Source organism: Colossoma macropomum, unplaced genomic scaffold (assembly GCF_904425465.1).
Source record: "Colossoma macropomum unplaced genomic scaffold, Colossoma_macropomum, whole genome shotgun sequence".
Lineage (NCBI taxonomy): Eukaryota > Metazoa > Chordata > Actinopteri > Characiformes > Serrasalmidae > Colossoma > Colossoma macropomum.
In genome coordinates, this window is record NW_023494784.1 from 25744760 (window position 1) to 25765911 (window position 21152).

General features: G+C 37.9%; 1 protein-coding gene across 1 annotated transcript in view; it reads left to right on the top strand.

The window, feature by feature from the left end:
- Positions 1 to 8412: 8412 nt before the first annotated feature.
- Positions 8413 to 21152, top strand: part of LOC118805087 (diacylglycerol kinase beta) — a 123466-nt gene continuing 110726 nt past the window's right edge. Inside the window, exon 1 of the mRNA XM_036565700.1 lies at positions 8413 to 8779. The gene's annotated coding sequence lies outside the window, so the exon portion shown is untranslated. The remainder of the gene's footprint in view (positions 8780 to 21152) is intronic.

Consider the following 21152-nt stretch of genomic DNA (forward strand, 5'->3'; position numbering starts at 1 on the left):
CAAGAAGTAAACCACAGAAGGGTTATTTGTGATATTTTGCTGGCTTGGCAGCTGTGGCTGTTGGACTGGGGGCTCCGCTATCTCTGTAAGCCACTAGAATTTGTAAGTTACTTCACAACTCTTTAGAATGATTTCATTCATTTTCATTTTTTTTTTTACTGGTATTGATGTATATGTGTATATATATATATATATATATATATATATATATATATATATATATATATATATATATATGAATGTATATATATGATTGAGTGATTGTTCTATTTTATTTCAGCTTTTTAATTTGCGGGATTTCTCTTCATGTATGCCTCGACCCGCTCCTGCCTTAAGTGGGTTGGTTACCCGCCCATGCATGGCACTGGTCCCACGGGTCCAGCGGAATCCCTGTGTAATATTCCTTTGATTACAATATCCTTTTCCTAAATAGTTCATTCAGAAATTCTCATACCATCACTGTCGCAACAAAACCATGCATCCACTAAATGGCAACTTTACAGGATAAGGCAAAATTGTTCTTAACTTTATTGTAAGTTAGTATAATGTGATGTTATTCCACATAATTTTGCACCATTTCAGTTGGTCAGTTCATCATGAAATGTTCGCACAGTGTAAAAGACAGCTTCTTGCTCAAATGATGTAAAAAAAACAGAAAAAAAAAGAATTTATATGCTTTGGGGGCAGTCATAGGCTGGAGGTTAGGGAAGCAGCCTTGTGACCGGAAGGTCACCAGTTCAATCCCCTGAGCCAACAGTATGTGACTGAAGTGCCCTTGAGCAAGGTACCAAACCCCCAACTGCCCCCGGGCGCTATGGATAGGGCTGCCTACCGTGCTGGGCAGGTGTGCTCACTGCTCCCTAGTGTTTGCATTCACTCGTGTGTATGTGGTGTTTCTCTGCATGGATGGGTTAAATGCGGAGGTGAAATTTCCCCATTGTGGGACTAATAAGGATCACTTAATATTATTGTTTTTATTATTATAATACTATGCTTTTTATATGACAACAATATGATTAGCTCAAAATCACAAAATATGGTATGCGTGCCCTGCTGCAAAACACCTGTACAGCCTTCACTCCTGTAAATCCTGAAATAATAATTCAAAAGTCAGTGTGTCGGGTCAAATTTTGTTTGACCCGACACACTGTTTTTCAGACCTTATCATATGCCTGCCTACATATTAATGTCACTTAGCACAGGCTCAAAAAGTAGGTCTGGCTCAATGTTTAGGTCTAAAACGCAAAATCAACATTATACTGATGGTCTTGCAGTCATCAGATTCATCCACTCAGAAACTGGGTCCAAAGCACAATGAACTTTAAAAATGTTTTTCCACACATTGCATGCAAACACATGTTTCTACCAGAGAGGTAGAATAATAAAAGAGCTTCATGTAGTCATCAAGTTTCAAAACATACAAGAACATATGGCCCACATGCGGAAATTAAGCAGCAAAAAAAGTTTTGATTTTACTGTTTATGTGAAAAACCAATGCACCCAGCATATATCAGCCCACAGCAGATTAGCTCATGAAGTTGATTTTTCAGCTCAGGCTTACATATATCACCTTTAAAGACACATTAGCGAAAACAGCCTGTTTAATTCAAAGAGATTAAGAGAATTTGGAAAATGTTTATGTAAAAATGAATTCTGATTGTTTTTGGTACAGAAACACAAACATCAAGTGGACATGAATGAAAAAAATAAATACAGAAAAATGTAGGATTAAGCCCCTTGTACAACACTAGAGATACCTTTTAATTAAATTTTTTACATTTTTAATTAATTTAAAAAGTTTGACACAATATATCCAAAATTATCCAGACATCCCTTTTAACTAATGAATGCAACTTCTTTAAGCACACATTGTGCAAACACAGTTTATATAACTTCCATAGAAAACCCTTTTTTAATAGTATGGGACACTCTGGAGCAGCTGCACATAAGCCTAAGGTCACCATGCGCAATGCCAAGCATGAGCTAGAGGGATATAAAACTCCCCACTGTTAGGCTATGGAGAACTGTGTTCTTTGGCGTGATAGACCTCCATCCAGTACCTTTGGAAGAGTTGGAGTGCTATTTGTGTTCCAGAACTAAACATGCAAAATCAGTGCTTTACCTCATCAATACTCTTGTGACTGAATGCAGTTAAATCATCAAAGCAATGTTCTAACATCTGGTGTAAATGCTTCCTAGAGGAGTAGAGGCTGTTACTGCAGCAAAGGTGGGGACAAACTTCCTATTCATATCGCAGGTGTCTACAAACTTTTAGACATAGTGTATGTCTCTCTACCGCTCTATCTCTCTCTCATCAAGTCTTAGTAGTTGGGGCACCAAGCCGATCCACCATGTGGCTCAGGGACTGGAAGATGCATGTGATGTGTTATTATTCACACCCTTCCCACGCACACACAGACACATTACAAATGCATATGCTGCTATAAAGGATGTGCAATTGGAAAATGCTTGGTAAGAGGCACTGTTTTTGTACTGTTCTTTGAGTAGTGGGTGTGTGTGACCCAGACTGCGAAGGACGATGAAGAAAAGGTCTGATTCATACAGTAGATCATTGGGACTAATAAGAACAAAGTGAGGTGGAGCAAAATGTATTCTTTTTTGCCATGTGTGATCACTCATGGAGAGCGAGAGGAGTTCCCAGTGGATGTAGAGATTAGGCTGGATGGATATACCGGTGCTTCTGCACTCTGGGGAAAGGAGACCACCAGAGGGATAAAAATAGAAAGTACATACCTCCCCCAATCCCCCCCTTCTTTGACAAGACCTGTCTCTCTACCTCTCAATCACATCTTCTCTCTACTTCCCTGCCCACACACAGGTACCGACTGGGGGCTCTTTTAAATTGTTCTGCTCTCTAATGGAAAACCTGTAGTAGATGGTTATTTAAAGAATCTTTTTTTTTTAATTATTACTCAGTTTCTCCCTCAATTCAGTTGTAGCCACTTCCCACCCGCTACCTAGGTGCCCCCATAACATGATGCAACCAAGATGGGAGATTGAGGGCTAGCGTATGCTTCTTCTGTAGCATGTGAAGTCAGCAACTGCATTTTTCTGAACTGCCACTAAAGCAACATCAATGGAGCTGAACACTCAACATAACACTGGAGCTCAGGAGAACGCTAACTGCCAATTCTGTAACACTAGCCAACAGACACTAGCATTGCGCTGAGTAGAGCTGCAAAGATTAATCGATTAGTTGTCAACTATTAAATTAATTAGCAACTTTTTTGGTAATTGATTAATCGGTTTGAGAATTTTTTTAACAAAAGAAAGTAAAAATTCTGATTCCTGCTTCTTAAATTTCTCTACTCCTCTGTGACATCAACCTAAATCTATTTGGGGTGACATTTTTCACCATTTTCCGACATTTTATAGAACAAACAACTAATTGATTAATCGAAAAAGCAATGGACAGATTATTCGACAATAAAAATGTTTGTTAGTTGCAGCCCTAGCGCTGAGTGATGAGGGGAGAAGGAGGGCCATCCTACCCACCCACAGAGCAAGGCCGATTATAACGATAGGGCCAATACTTAGACAGTTGGGCTGCTCGGGACCACGTAAAGAACGTTTTAAATGGTTTTGTATAGCACCTAAAGGGCTTCCTGTGGGGTTTTTTGGTTTCTCTCCCCCTTTGGCCTGGCCCAAAAAACAGCCTACCAGTACTGGTGAAGGTTAAATGTTTGAGGAAATGTGTCGTAATCTGACTGCAAAAAGATAAAATATCATATCAGAAATGTTTGAATAATTAAATTAAATAAAACAAAGTGTGCTTTAAAAGTAGCTTTTGTTAACTCAGACCAGCCATACAGAAGATTATCACCATTAAAGGCAAACTGCTCAGTAGTTTGCCATTCAATTAAAGAAGGCCTAAGAGTTAGGGCTTTAACATAGGAAACTTAAACAGTTATAGTGGTAATTACACAGAGGACTGACAGTAGCAATATCTGAAACTACAGCCGACGCACTAACAACAGTTAACATTCAAGAAAATGTAGAGCTGAACCTTTGACCAAATGTATTATTTAGCCAAGAATGAAACGCCCAAACAGTTACAAGAGAATTACACAAGATTAAACAACGTAATAACCACAAAGGTTAAACAAGGTTAAACAAAATATAATTCAAACCTATGGACTACGGTGCAGGAAGAATGAGTTCCTACCTAAACCTCAAAAACTCTCCTTTCATAACCCTTTTGCAAAATTAAGTTAACATATGACTGTATTCTAATTGTATGATAGGCCATGTGGAAAGGCACACAAAAAAGTGGTAAAATTCACCCAGGAACAATGGTTTATGGGCAGAGCCCTGTTCTTTTAGCAAGGGTATGCCCTGCTTTCAGAGAACATTGTGGTGGGTAATCTGTAAATGTTAACTCTAACTCCCTGAAGGAATTGGATGTAGGGCTTGGACCATGATTCCCTTATCCCATTCCCAGCTATGCACATCTAGAAGATAGGAGAGGTCCAGGAGGGGACGTTTGTTCATTGTCTTTTTGCTCACTGCCACCTGTAGTTTTATGGTGAGGTCATCACATCCCAAAACATTTTGATCACTAATCACTACATTTCATTTTTGGCACAATATTATAGCCCTTTTTGATAACCGTGTCTAAGCCTACATCTGCACACAGTTCTGCCCAAATCTTCCATACACTGTAATTAGGGCCGCATAATATGGACATAAAATGCAGTGTTTGACTGGATGTGAGATAAGCACTGCTCTTATGAAGGCTCAAAAACTGTTTGAACTGCTAATGATGGATGTGTAGCATTGTGGAGAATTTTTAGTCTATGAAACGTGAGTTTCATAAGGTGTGTCAGTCTAAAACCAGTCAGGATTCCCTGAACACCTTTTTCTAGTCATGTTTGCAGTCAGGTAACTAAAATATGATTTACTAACTAAATATGATTTTTTTTTTCAATATAGGCCTAAAAAAACATAAATATGTATATAATTCCTTAAAAAGCTCCTTATGATTATGCAGGTTTGTTGTGACCGTAGCCATTACTACTTTATACTTTCTATCATACAGTTTTTTAAAACACATCATTAAAAGTGAAAATAGTCATGACATTTTAAGCATTTTTACAGTATTTGAGAATAGAGTGTTTTTTGCTGTGCACAAATGTATTTATCATGGAAACACATATCACAATAACAATAAAAATACAATTTGTCATGCAACCCTTACTCTAATACATATAGATTCTTTGCCTTTAAAATTCCGAAGCTTGTCATGAAAACATGAGTGTGAGGGTTATTACGTTCTTAAAATAATAGGTCAATGGTCTGTAGCCTCCCATGTTATTTTCAACACAGAACAGATTGAACAACAGTCATAAGAGTGTTCTTCAGGCCAGATAATCTCGCATCAGTTAAGAGAATAACTAAATAGGACAGTTTATGAATGCTCGATTTATTCTAAATTTAGGTCATTATTTCTGTGATTACCCTTGCTCTTCCATAAGTAGTACTTGACTCAACTCTGGATATAGAGTAAGTTTGATGAATAAGGCCCTCTCATTTCTGAACAATTCCGTTTTAAGCACAGTAGGTAGTACAACACAGGTGGATCGTCAGTTTGGTCATTCATTCATAATTCATAATGTTGGCTTACAGAGTACTGACTCTTTACACTCATCAGAGAGGAGAGAAATGAAAATAAGATGAGGACAGGATGTGAAAGCACATGCTCTGTTGGCATGAGGCAGTGTCTCTACTCTCACAGCAGAGGGGAAATTCCCTGAGAGAAAGAGACATAGCGAGAAAGAGAGAGAGAGAGAGAGAGAGAGAGAGAAAGAGAGAGAGAGAGAGAGAGAGAGGGGTGGGGAAAGACAAAGCGAGATGTGGGCCCATGAACCTGAAGGTGTTTCTTTATCAGTGTTAATGGGAGTTCTGTAGTAGTTTGTTTAGCCATTTTAACCACACACCATCTGTTTATCTTAGCCATCGGCATGACTTCATGTTTTTGTTTTCATAATGATATTTGAGTACATTGTTCTTTTGTTGTCACGTCATTGGTAGTTGGTGCTTGCCCCAGCATGGGTGAAGGATGATTCACTGTGCTGTGTGTTAAATTTTGAGTGCTTCTACTTGTGACGTTCCACATTCAAACTGTCTTAGTTCTCTGATTTCCTGCACCTCATACGCTAAATACACCCACATTTTCACCAGGCGGAGCCGGTACAGAACTTTTTACATGAACAAAATTACAAAGGAACATGGCACAAGCGGACAGCTATTGTGCTCAAACTCTACGTAAACTCTTATACATGCAACTTTTGTATGTTTAAAATACATGCCACGAACTGACAGGTTTGACACATTTTGTATTACCTTCTGGACATCATATCTGTAATTATAGTATTATACCATCACTGTCCTGACAAAACTTTGTCTCTCTCTCAAAAAAAAAAACTTTGTTAATTTTGAATGGAAGCCAATGGAAGTTTTTCCCCCAAACCATTTTGGAGCATTTCCATTGCTCTATTTTTCATGAAATCTTAACGTACTGTAAAGGGCAGATGGCATTTTTTTTTAAAGTCGTGTAACATACAACAGTGACAAAACGTTGTTGTGGTGCTGAGAGACTGGGAGAATATTTTTTCACACAGTGCCCTGCAAATATGTCATTTGCTCTGAAGTCAGCTCAGGCCCTCTGACTTAAACCTCTTATGTAAAAAAGAAATAAAAAAAACCTCTTAGAGCAGATTTGTAACTGCACTTTTTGCCAAAAATGAAAGGATAAAAATGGAAAAAAATGTAAGTGTAAGCGTAAGTGAAACAAGCAAGTGTAAGCCAGAGTAGGAAAAACAGTCTGCTTTTGATCATAGAAGTAGGGGAGGAGCACTTCTGGGCTATTTTTGTCCCTTTGTCTGCTTCACGAATTAAGCAATAGAGCACTGGCGTTCAGGCTTAGCTCAACCCCCACTATAACGGAGTGAAATGTAGTTGATAAGTGCAGGCCTTATTCACTTCTCTGACCTTTGAGTGAAGGTTAAATCATGACGTCTGACATTTGCAGAAAGCAATCATTTGGAAGTTTTATTTAACTCGGACATTCCTTTGTTCCATCGTGAGGGGATCTGTTGTTATTATTAGTAACACTGTCAAAATCCATACGTTTTCCTCTGTGTGTTCAAAGTATTTTCATTTTTCAGTCAATGTCAGCGCATCATATATTATTACATCAAGCTCCTGTTTTTTTCACAAACGTATGGTCTGTGTTGAGTGACACCAGCCATATTATACACAGTAATTGTTATGCCAGTTATTGAGCTGGTGCTGTTAGAGAAAAAAGAAAGTCAGGTGTTATCTTTTTGCAGTTGCTCCATTAACAGCGGAGCATTGTTCAGAAACTGAAGCTATGTTGTTGGAGCAGCGGACCGTTACTGAAAACAAAGTCATGACACATACTGTTAAAGCATTACATGATCAGAAGACCACGATGCTGTCCCACCTCTTTGTCTTGTTGAATTACTTTGGTCCTAGTGATTTATTTACTTCCCAAGTCAAAGGAAAATTAGTGAAAAAAAGATGTAGAGAAAATAGGACTCCTGTACAGGACAACTGTACAAGACCGGTTAGCGCAATAAATTGCCACCATCAAATAAATAGTACTTTAGATAAACAGTATGGCTTTCATCTTTGAGAGACAATCAACCAGATCTGAAAAATATCCACTGTATTTCTGTCCATGCTTCCATTGTGAGAAGTGATGTGGGTCTGAAAGGATGTGTAGCTGTCACAAAGGTGTTACTGAGAAAAGGAAACCTGAGTCTAATTTTATAATTGGGATTATTTGGATCTTGAGAAAATGCAACCAACTTCCAAGACTTCCAAGACTTTAAGGGGTTTGAAAAATATATCTGCAGATTTCTTTGAAAAACAGAAAGCAGGTCTCCCAAAAAGAATGGAAGCTGTAATAAAGGCGAAGCGTCGACAGGCAAAATGAGATCATATTTAGTTGTTGAGGCTTATTTGTAATTTCCTGTTGCATGTATGTTTTCTCCTTTTTTCCTGCCGCTAAAAATGAATGACTTGTACTTAATAGCCATTTAATGCACAGCACTAACAAATGACAGTTCTGTATGCAAAGACAAATCAGTCAATAACTGATATCAGTTGTCAGGATCTTATACATGGGATTCATCGCACCTTCTCATTTTTCAATTTCTCTCGCAGATTATTGCAGGCAAATGTGCAGACAGTCATTTGCAAGTGTTTAAAATAGTGAGGCTGTGGTGAAAAGGATTGAAAGCTGAGTGAGAGAGAGAAGCAGTGAGGCATGGGCTGAGCTTTTTGGGGTGGTTCATAAGGGGAGGGCTGTCCCTATTAGAAGCGCTCTGATATTGCACTGTCGATGGTGGTGGCGGAGGGGGGGAGTGTGTGTGCGTGTGAGAGAGAGAGAGAGAGAGAGAGAGAGAGAGAGAGAAAGAGAGAGCGAGAGCGCGGTCGGCTCTGTGTAAACAGGCTGTCAGAAAAGAAAGTGCAGGGACGTTTCTACACGCCGCTGCAGCTGACGGAGAGAGCCGCGCAACCTACAGGAGGATAATCACGAGAGGAGAGGAGAGTTTAATTAATTCATGCTGGAGAGATGTTGTGCTGCCTCTGAGTGAAAAGGCTCCAGTGCTGCGTGTGCACCTCTGCCTGTAGCTTTGTGCTCATGTTTATCTGCCAGCGACAGGATCCGCCAGTGCTCTGACCATTGGAGAACCTCATGGTACCATTATCATCACCTGGCTGAACGGAGGTACGATGGGATGTTCTTTATTCTTGTCATTGTTTTTTTATTTCACTAATCCGGCTAAGTAAATCTTTAATGTTACAGGAAAGAGGGCTGCAAACAGCGTGCATGAGATTAATGTTAACATTTCAATGAAATGCAATGAGCAGACCCTTATGAGACCCAATATGAGACCTACTTTTAAGCACATCTCTCTCTCTCTTGCTTTCTCTCCCTTGTCTCAGTCTGTGCTAACAGGACATACTGGTAACTGACAAGCCTGTCACCATATGGCTCTCTCACTTTCTCTTTTTCTGTCTGTCGTGCTGCACTCTATACTGTGATGCTGAAATCAGACAGACCAATAGGGGGCCTATAATTGCCATGTGCTTAATACTGATTATTATAAGGGAGCAGTCAGTACAATTATAACATATATCTCATGTATATTGTATGCAAGCTTCTCTGATGCTGCTTGTAAGCAGATACTTACATAAACAGTTGTATGTACACTGGCAGGATATCAGATGCTACTTGATGTATCTGACATTGGCAGCATGACTGATGTGCATAGTAGAATCACAGGTTGGGCAACATGGTTACTCCCTTGTTATTTTCATACGGCTTGTGTTCTCTCTGTGAAATGTCAGAACTCTGTGTGCACGTTTAGCATGCTACACATCCTCTCCCTGAAGGGATCAATAGACATCGGGTCGTAGAGTCTGTGGTGATGGATTCTGCTTACATGGAGAAGGATACGGCACTCAACCATTTTGCTGTTTGTTTTGCACTTCCTGCGCAGCTCTGCCAGTCTCACGGTGGCTACCAGTCCATCTTGTTTCTAATCAAACACTTCTGTACGGCGTCTGTGTTTATTCGCAACGTGTGGAGGTTGTAATCAGTTGCACGGCTGCGAAGACGCTCCACAGAGACCCATGCCGCTGTGTGCTCAGAGGCTGACTTTGACAAATCTCAAATCGCCACGCTTAATTACGGCTTATCATGAAAACACCAGAGGCACTGGTTCTTTGGCTCTTGATAAGATGTGAGATACAGAGACAGTAGTAACTAAATATGTTTGAATGTGCATGTATGCATAATCACGTTTGAAGACGCAGCTCACGTTTACAGACCTCAGAGAGAGAACACATATGTACCTATTGCTTATTAACTAACCATGTTTGCTTCTACTATGTACACCATTCGCATAGCAACATGTGAAGCACTCAAGCTTCTAAAAGCCGTAAGTCCAATTCATTTGTGCTGTAAGTGAAGCTATTAAGACAGTATAGACTGCTAGGCTGCTGTCTTCTATTGAAAATCAATTTAAGATAATGGGGGCCCGGGTTCTGAAGAGAATTCCTAGAAGATCATCTTCTCATGCCAACAAATATGAAGGAAATTGAAGGACATAGTGTCTGATCAAATGGCTTTTCAGTGTGTCCTGAATATTTCATAGTCATGATTAGGGGTGCAACGATACACATTTTCAGATGTGATTCGATTTTCAGCATTTAACATACTAAAAAATAGAGATGGACTATGAGGCCTCTGGTCATAACCAACTTTTGAGGCCCCCTGAACTCAAACAATAACACATAAATTAATGAATTTATAGTAACAAAACAAGATCTGTAAAGTGAGATTTCCCTTAGAAAAGAGTCACATATTTGTATACAAGTGTGTTTACAAGTGATTACATATTTTTCAAATGCAAATACCTTTTTACAGAAACCCCACGTGTTTATTTACATGTGAAATTCACGTTTTTTTTTCTTTAAGAATTAAATTGTTTTGAAAATAAGCAAAATTAGCCCTACTAATGTGCAGTATTGTATGACGACATTGTTATTATTTGTGGTTTTTGTGATTTGTATGTTTAAAGACAAACTTGAATCAGGTTTCTACTCTTTTTATTTTAAGCCAAACTAAGTCATAATGCAGCAGGAACAGTCCTACACATACTGAGGTGTAAGCATGAACACTGCAATAAAACACTAAAAAAGATTTTAAATAACAGCAATATGTATAATTTTAAAGATTTGAATAGCAACAATAATATCTCACAAGTCAATGACAATATAAAACTTTATGTGCCAGAGAACAGATAATATTTCTTCATTTATTTTATTTATTTAGTGGATATAGTGGATTGTTGCAAGTAACTGAGCCCCCAAAGGCCCTCCAAGGCCTGTGGCAGTCAGAGGCCTATGGGCAATGGGCCTACTAGCCCAATCTATAATCCATCCCTCTTAAAATGTCTTGATTACACAGATCTCTAAGTGTATGTGACACAAATTGGTTTGTGTTGGTTTCTGAGTACAACTTCCTGAGTTTTCTGAATGCATATAGTGCAAGACCTCCAACAAAATAAGCCCCAAAAATCACAAACCCTTGAGTTTATAGGCAAATTCAGAAAAAAATAAAAATAAAATAATAGTGGATAAGGTACACCCAGGTGCCTAGCACTGATAGTGGTGTCTATAAAAAATGACAAATGATGGACTCTTGGAAGACAGAGAGGCTTATGGGGTTGCAGGTTTAAATTTCAGTATGCTGTTTTGAACATTCAGTTTTTCTATTGAAATTGTTACACTGCTGCACCCTTAGTCATGATCAAATACTAATGTCACAGTATTAGGAGTGATACATAGACCATGGGAAATACACTGAAATCTATGTTGTGTTAAGAAGATATGAAAAGAAGTTATTCAAGTCATAATGGTTATGCACAAAAATAAGACTTTGCAATTGTTGAATCAAATTGTGATTTTCAACATCTTCAGCAGTCAGCAGTAACTGCCTGTAGTACAGACAGATAGTCAGTTCAGAGCTCATTTCATTTCAGTAAATGTGAAAAGAACAAAAGTGTTTTCCATATGATTTTGAATCCAGTACAATGATTAGTGTAAAGTCTTACTTTTGGTAGTAACCACTTAATCAGAAGTAGTTCAGATGTGTGTTTAATCTGTTGGATCTTTTTATTGATACAGTATTCCTTACTTAGTATGCTATATTGCACTTAAGATTGTCTCAGATTGATACTTCTCCTTATTTTAGTTAGCCCCACTTTATGGCCATTCTTTTTATTAACAGATGCTCAGATTGGACGCTAAGCAGGGCAGTGAGTTTAAGGGTTTACCCAAGGCTCGGAATTAGAACATGTCTTGCCACGCTTTTCCTTGTCATTGCATCTCAGTTTCAAACCAAACCCTTCTGTTGCCATGACATCCAACCCCTCTGTAAATAGTCCCAGTATTTTTGATCTTACATGCCCTGGAGAATAGAGAGAGAGAAAGAGATTAGAAAGATAGAAAGAAAGAGAGATCAGATTGTTTTTTGTTCATTATGGTTCAAAATTCATTCAATTTTCAAAGTCTTTATTCACAAGAGTTAAGAAAACTCAACTGTGGTTTTAATCAGCAAGTATGAAGCCCTAATGTTCAAGAGTTGTAAGATTTGGTCATGAAACATCTGAAATAACAAAGTTTCTGTAAGAACAATTAAGGAAAAAAAAGTCTAAACGCTGTGTGTTGTCTGTGGCTGGAGGCGTTTAAGGAATGCAATTGGCCATGTTCTCATTAGAATCGGTCACTTTTTCTCCTTTATACTGATTCAGTCAGGCTGAAATCTATTGGGGTGATACCAAAAATACGTACTTGATAAGAGAAAAAAGAAAGGGTTGTTTTTTCCCCCTTTCCTTTCTGGTAGACATTGTGTCTGGATTATGTGTTTATTGCGATATTACCTGAAGTCTCCCTTATGTAGTCTCCAGTGACAGCTAGCGATGCTAGTACTTAATTTAAAATCATCATATTGCATATTGGTCTTGGTTCTAGATCAGGATTTGAATGCCAATTAATTAATTTTCACATAAATGAAAAGCCTATGAAAAAGTTATGGTTATAATGACTCAAATACACATGATGTCGTGTGAAGAGACATAAGATGAATGATGCTCCATTAACAGTGATGGCACAGGTTTGCATTTTCTTATTTTGCCTACCCAAAGCAGGCTAGTTGAGCACACAAATGAGCCAGGAGACCTAACAGGTGGTCACAACCATTCTACTTTACTCTATGCAGTGACTTAGTATTCCTTAACACCGCACAGTATATGTTATAATAAATATTTTGACACTGATAGCACTTTTTTAGATTCTACACAGGGACAGAAAGGTAAAATGAAACTATAATTAATTGCATTTGGCAACAGGGTAAAGAAATATTGTGGTTTAGCATTTGAAGGTTTCAGTCATAAGTCCAACAGCAGTCATTGTGTTCAATGTGAGTAATGAAAACTCTGAATGTCTTATGTGAAAACAGCGAATAAACTTTACTGCAATATTCTTTGTTGTGGAATATTTATTCCATCAGTGTTGGTGCACAGCACTGAGCTCTCTGAAAGCTCATATAGGCAGCAGCAGCATCTCAGTTTAATATCAGTTTATTCCCTCAGTGTCTATTTGCAGTCTGTAAAACTTGTTTGTTTAAGATTTGACTGTTTCACTTCAACCACTTTTGCTTTTTTTGTGTTTGATATATTAACTTTGTCTATTAGACTTTCTGTCTGTACACACCTCAGTGTACACGTTTAATAATAAGTTGTATGACTTTTTGTAGACATGTGAGTATTTGTTGTAGCATAAGAGGAAAGTCAAATGTAAGATTAGAGCAAAAATAAACATTTCCAAAGCTGGAATCAACAAAAAGTTACTAAAAGATCTAGAGAAACTGCAGCACAACGCTATGGGTCTTAAAGGATGTGTAGCTGTCAATGAACTAAGAAAAGAAAATAGACTCAAAAGAAGAAAATTTACAAATCAAACAAAGAAGCTGCTGGGCTGGTGTTCTCTGAACACTGGACTGATGACCTCAAAGCCCAGACCTCAACATCAGTAGCCATATTTACATGCAGCATTGATAATCTGACTAATAGCTAATAGCTCAATCTGAATAGAACATGTTGATGTACACACTTCAGTCAGAATAGACTGGTCAGGTTTACGTCATTCTGAATACAAATACAATGGAGATAAGCCATTAATTAGAAGAATAATAGACATGTAAACGCCTGTATCTGATTACATTCCCAATTGGCAAGTTTAAGTATGATCTGCGCATGTGTGTTTGCTTCATAATGGAAGTTTATAACTTTGTATATAAGAAAGTAAAGTTTATATTTCAAACTTTAAAAGACTTCAAATTAGTTAGCAGGGTGGACAGCCTGAAAGCTCACAATAACATACTTTTCAGACAAGTATGTGACAGTGAGTTTAGACAAACTATAGAGTAAATTAAAAACAGATGGAAGTTTCTCAAATCAGTGTATTACGGAGCTAAAAAGCCAGAATGTTAAAGGCAGCTCTGATCTGTCCACTTTTCCATTTAATGCAATTATGGACAAATTCTATAAGGACACACATTTTCCTGACTCTGCCATCATTTTAAAGCAATTACAAACACATACTGTAACATACTGCTGCTTGTCTCACTCTGACTGGACTCCCATGATGTTCGTTGTCTTGGTAATGTCTACACTAAGTGGCACTATATGCATGTGTGTCATTTTGGATCTGATTACCGCACTGGACAGTTTACCTGCATGTAAACGGAGGACTGTTGGGTAGAGTGTGCATATAAACACCTCAGTCTTAATCTGTAATCTTAAAGTATAATCTAATTGAAGAATCGAATGAATTCAGGTTGGTGAAAATCTTTGGATGTAAACATAGCCACTGAATGTGTTTGAGATTACTTGAATTGTGAGAAGCAGAAAATGAAACTTCTAACTTCTTACTGAGACAATTTGCACCAGAACACTGAAACTGGACATCTGAGATATGGAGTGAGATTTTATGGACTGATGAGTTTAAATGTGTAACTGGGAATATTTGGAGCTTAAGAAGCAAAAAAAGAAACCAATGTACAAGACTGAACTTTGGACGTGTGGAAAAATATCCCTGTAGATTTGTTTGAAAAAACTGAAAACAAGTTTTCAGAAAAGAGTAGAAGCTGTAATAAAGACAAAAGAAGATACTGAAAAATATTATACTTTATTTAGTTGTTGATGATTCTGTGAAATTCTCTGTAATTTTTCTGACTCTGAAAATGAATCATTTGTACTTAATGGCTGTTTTGACTGCAAATTAAATAAATACAGGGTGGTCTCTGACTTTTGCACAGGGCTGTATATTATAGCCCCTATCACATTGTTTCTGTTTGTACTTATGACTGACAGTTCTGGAGTCTCCTGCAGTACAGTGTGGCTTTATCAGTTCTTACCCAGCCTCTTCCTCCCAGTTTGATAATTAGACATATTTAGCAGCGCTGATATTACACTACAGGCCACTACACTTTACCACTAGCTCTTAACTGTGCTAAATACACAGCCCATCAAGTGGACAATCATGATGGAGAAGTCAAGCCAAAATATAATGTGATGCATTATCATACTTGCACGCAGCTGAGTGGCGTTGGAGAAACTGTTTGATGGCTGAGTGAAGCAGCAGGGGCGTTTAGGCAAGGTGGACTACAGGCCCTGCAGCTCTACCAGGCCTAAGGATGTTTATTACTGTAACAGCCTGTGTTTATGGACGCGCTGTTCTCTAGTGGCTCTGCGCCCCTCGCTAAACCCCCCCATTCCCAACCCTTCAGCCTGGCAGCGTCTCTGCGCTCGGCTTCTTCATTTATCACTGCTGATCCCTCACTTTCTGCTTTATAAACTCTGTGTATGTGCCTGCTCACTGTCCCTGAGGGATGAGGATGATGTCACAGTACTGGACAGTGCTATACTTCTCCCGCTCTTTTATCCCACTCATGATCAGTGTCCTAATTTGGCTGTGCAGCCTCTTCAGCAAAGCGCTCTGAGAACGAGGTACGCTGCTCAAAATGCGAGCTCAAAGAAACAGATTCCACTTGGGTAGCATAACTTTTTGCATGACCCAAAAATGCACATAAATTACTTGAAGTTATTTTATAAACCTCTTCAGCTAACTGAACCGACCAAAAAAATACTTGTTTTAATTCCTTTTAAAGAGAGCGGCTTGAAAAATATGGTGTAATTAAAATGGCAAACTGGGATTGTGATCGGTTGGTTGGTCTAGATTATTTTAAACAGAAATATTGCTTAACTTTGCAATTTCAACTGCACTGAGTAACGCTACGTACAAAATTTTAGCTTTCGACTTTTATATTTGCATGGCATATCTGCTCTTCAGCCTGCACTCTTACAGGTAAAGGTGCTAAAACAGGTTTTTGTGGGATACCATAGAAGAACCATTTTTAGTTTCTTTAGGAAACTAAAGGAACTATTTTTCGCAGATGAGATTTGTGCATGTGAAGAACGTTTTTAAAGTTTAACGAGCCTCCATATAGTGCAAAGGTTCTAGAATGAACTGTTAAATTGGTAAATAACCCTAATGCTATATGAAGTTTCTCTGAACCTTCAAAAAGTACTTCACATGCCCAGATCTCTTTATAAAACAAGATTCTTCAGGGTTCTTCTATGACATTGCTCAAAGAACCCTTTGTTGCACTTTTTTGATGATACAATAGAAAAGATCAGCTTTGATCAACTGAAGATCAACTTTGATTTGAGTTGATGATACTATCAATGGCACTGTTGACCGTCATAAGACAGAAAGATAACAAAAATTGTTCAGTGTACAAATTTATGAGAACAGGATTAAAATGTTCTTTGTTTTGTGTCGTTTTCTTTGTGTTATTGGGTTTCATAGCTAATAATTTTACATTGCTGTGGCAAAGCAGTTTCATAAAACAGGATGGTAATTATCTTATAAAGACTGATCTGTAAGGAAAGACAAAGTTCTAAATGGATACATTTCTGGTACTTTGTCTAATATAAACACAGGATCACAAGACACCTCTTAGTCACCAGTGTCGTGTAGACAGTAGCTGGGTGTGGCCGGTGTGCAGAGCAGAGGGGCCTTCATAGTCAAATAAATTCTACATGAGCAGAAGATTAATTAAGAGCCTGTCGGTTGTTCTAGCAGATTAAAGTGAATAAAGAGAGAGAACGAGCGATGGACAGAGAGATAGAGAGAAAGAGAGAGAACAAGAGAACGAGCGGGTAAGACATGTAATATAGATGTGAGGGAGAGATATAAATACTACATGGCTAGAATGTAATGGAGTGTCAGTGGAAGAAGGAGTGGTAAATCAAGTAAGATACATGGAGTTTTCCACTGTAAGACAAAGAGAGAGTGGAGAGAGAGAGAGTAATGAGAGCCATACTGTTTAATGGGGCGAACGGAGATATAAACCTGCGCTTGACTTTCACAGAAAAAAAGACTTTGTGCTTGACCATATGTAACTAGCTTGGAATGAAAAAAAAATGTAGCCAAAATTGCTAAAGCCAGGCCAAAATTTCCACTTGAATACAGAGACCAGTAGTCTGGGCCAGCTACAGAACCGAAATGTAACATTTTTATGGCACAGACAGAATTACTTTTAACAGAGTATCAACTTCAGTATCAACTTTCAGCACCTGAGTAACTGGTCTTATTCGCATCCGTGAGCCAATAAGCTTGCTTGTTTCAAAGTCTAGAATGCTGATTGGCTGATAAGCATCTTACTAAAATTGTTGTCTGTTGTACAAAAATACAAGTGCAAAGAACAGCTTCTCTGAACACCCCACTACACAGTCTTCAAAATCCGAGACTGCTGAGGATGACTCTCTGACTCTCTGAACACTTTTGGAATAGATTTTCTTAGTAAATTAAAGAAAAAAGTAAGAACTGAAATAATATGTTATAAAATATTCTTTTTGTAAAGCTGAATTGTTTTGCTTTTTTCTATACACGTTTCTGTAATGTCTTAACATTTGTCTTGTATTTTACTTTTTCTATAATGACCTTATTCTCTGGCTTATGTACCAAAAAATAATTTTAATTCATTTTTACGTGACCATTTTATCCCTTAGAATTGTTTAGAATGTTTTTGTTACTGTGCCTTTAAGAGAGCTTTATGCAAATGATCTCTTTTCTGATTTGCTGTCCAGTATTGTGCCTCATTCAGAAAGAAATCTGAGCTGAATCACTCCTAATAACTTCAGCATGAATGAGTGGGGCTAAACTGCTGTATGCTGAATAAACGTATATACATAAATGTGCCGTTTTTATGACAACACAAAAACAATGTATTCAAAATGGGTTGTTGCAGCTTTCATGCATCTATGAACTGGGAGTAAATTGTGTGTTTTGAAACTCTACCAATGTCTGTATATTACATCAGATTCTTATATTTCAGAAACAAAAACAAGATATTGGCCCTTTAAAAGATCACATTAAACCCCTTAAATGCCCAGGACCTGCCGGCAGAGACACAATTCTATTTTATATTTCTGTAACTTAAGAAGAAGCTCCTTTACATTGTCTCCCCATAGTTACTGAATAGTCAGTCTTAGTATATCATAAGCCTGTTGAAAAAGTTCAATATCTTTTAAAATTCATTGCATTTAAAAGGTATTCAAAAAATGTTCAGAAATCAGGATCAAAGACGTTGTTATTGGTGTCAATATCACAGCATTTTGAACGCTACCCAGCCCTAGTGCCTGCATAGAGCGCAGACAATATTTGAAAGAGAAGAGACTTTCACATGGGGGAGATGTTCATTCCTCTCTTTCTTTCAGTGTAGCCTGAATACCTGAATGACTCACTCAGCCTCATTATCTCTGTGAATAGGGCAGAACTACGGAGGAGGATGGCGGAGTTGACTCTCGAGAGTCTTTTCTTTAAAGTCTCCCTTCTCATCCCATGATGTTTTAACCATGGTCATGCTTTAATTTATGTCTCAATGTGTTCAATCATAGCATAGATCTTTATGTAACCCACTGAAACTTTAATGGAGCCTGTTCAAAAAGACTGAATCTTTATTATATCAAATAAATCTGCCTGTTGACAATACAAGTATATCAGCTGCTTCCTAATCTAAAACTGTATGCGGACTGTGCCCCCCATTATGTATGTTTCAATAACGTGAAACAGATCGACAATGAAACCTACGAAAAGATTGATTGCTTTTCTTTGAGCCTCAAGTGCTTGACTGATCCAGATTCAATAGCAAAGCTTTATGGCATCTTTCACTTGGTTGTTCTTAAAGCATAGATTATGAGAGAAGCTGCTGATGTTTCTCTCCTGGACATGTGAAATAAGTGGGTTTTAATATAAGATGTGAAAACACATGGTATTTATACTGTCTCTTGTCTTTTAAAGGATCCACAGATTTCCTGATAGCTTTTGTTGTTGTACCTTTATGCTGGTGAGCTACAAACAGACACTCTAATGTGCATACACACATGCACACACACACACACATATACACACAAATCCTTCACTTCATCTCCTTGCTGCAAACTTATGACGTCAGGTTGCCAGGCAACTGCCCGAGCAAACAGAATCCCTTTCTGCACAGAGGGGTGGCCCCATCCTGTTGATCTGCACGTGTCTCTAGCAGCCCATTAACCTTACACACATACACAAACACAAAGACAGACACACACATTCCCATTAACCTCGTCTCTTCAGCCTCCATCTCTTAAGATGTCTACACTGGATTAACTGGCCTATTATTATGTGCTGCCCTAGTCTCTAATGCTGTCTGCATGCATAGCTGAACGTGAATAGTTCTGCATTTGAAAGGTAAAACATTCTGAGATCTGACCTTTGTACACTCCTCACGCTCACAATGATTGGATAAAAAAAAGAAACGCATTACCTACACATTATGGTTAAAGTGGAATTCCCCTGGTTTTCCAAGAAATCTGCATGATCTGCATACATCGTTAACAAACCATTCAAAGTGGTTTGATATGAAATGTTCAGTTCTGTTTTACCATTATCAGCATTACATACATAAACAAAAAATAAGAAAGAATGTACAGGTTCACTGGCCACTTTGGATAGTAAATGAAATGACTACACTGTAGACATTGTGACCGCTGGTTCCTGTCACCACCACTGTAAAAAAAACATTTCACATCATATCTCTCAATGACTGTTTGTATCTCAATGATCAAATTCTGAAGAGATTTGGAAAAATCTGTGGAATTCCCCTTTAAGTTTTACTTTCAATTTTAGAAGATTATGCATTTTGTTACTGTCAGATTAAATCATTGTCATTTTCCTGTGTGTGTGCTGTAGTGAACTCAAATTACATGAATATTCATTAAAAATAAAGAGGTTTTTTTTCTTCTCTTGAAAAAGATGAGAGGTTTTGTTCCAATAGCAACAGTATACAGTTCCCTTTTCATACTGCATAATGTTATTAGCGATTAGTTCGCGATAACACATGACCTCGAGTGTTCTATTGCTTTTACACAACAGTTAAATAAATAAAGTAAGAAATAAATAAATTGGGCCGTGAACGTGGCATTTAATGTGTTTTAATGTTAGCAATTCCTTCCGCCAAATTATAGTTCCTTAACAAGCAGCTTGTTGCTACGTTGCTCACTCGCTGCACAGAATGCTGTAAACCTCACCTTTTGAAGTACGGACTGAGCCATAAAACTGCCACAATATCAAGTTTAGCTGAGTTTTGTCAATTTTTGGTAGATCAATATTAATGTTGTTTTGTTCCAGCCAGCCTGTAAAGCATCTTACAACACATTTTGTTTGGCGAATGGTTCATTTCTGGCTAATTCCAGGTTGTTTAGATGTTCTTCTGTCACATCTGCCGACTGAAAACCTTGCTCAGTGGTAGTGACAGTTTCGGAATTTAGTGTAGTCTCATCTTCAGAGTCTGACCAAATTGGCTGTAGGTCAAATGTAATCTTAAAAGTATATATATACACATATACATACTTAGAAATATACACACACACACACACACACACACACACACACACACACACATACACACATATATATATATATATATATATATATATATATATATAGATAGATAGATAGATAGATAGTCACAGCTTTTCTTGAATCTGTGACTATCTCTGCATGTCTTCTGAATCTGCATTGCTGTTGACTTTGCATGATAATTAGTAGAAAAAGGACCGACTGTGGTTTTGGCCTCATTGTTATCTGTTGATCAGACAACTGTGCTGTTGTTGATGTGTTGTAGCTGCTAAGGGGGAGGGATCCACTCTTACATACCGCAACTGAAATGAGCACTTAAGTCAGCAATAGCTAGCGACGAAAACTATACTAATATGATATCAGGCTACGATAATTATTTCAGCTCATGATGATAGAAAAAGTATTAGATTTTGAGAAATCTAATTATGAGAAATCTATGGGATGGCGTTACAGCAGAAATAAAATATTTATCAGTGTTTATCAGTGTCCAGAGTGTATGTTTATCAGTGTCCAGAGAGGGAGAAAAGTGGAAGTAGAGGTTGGGAAAATTATTGATGAGGATAAAATTG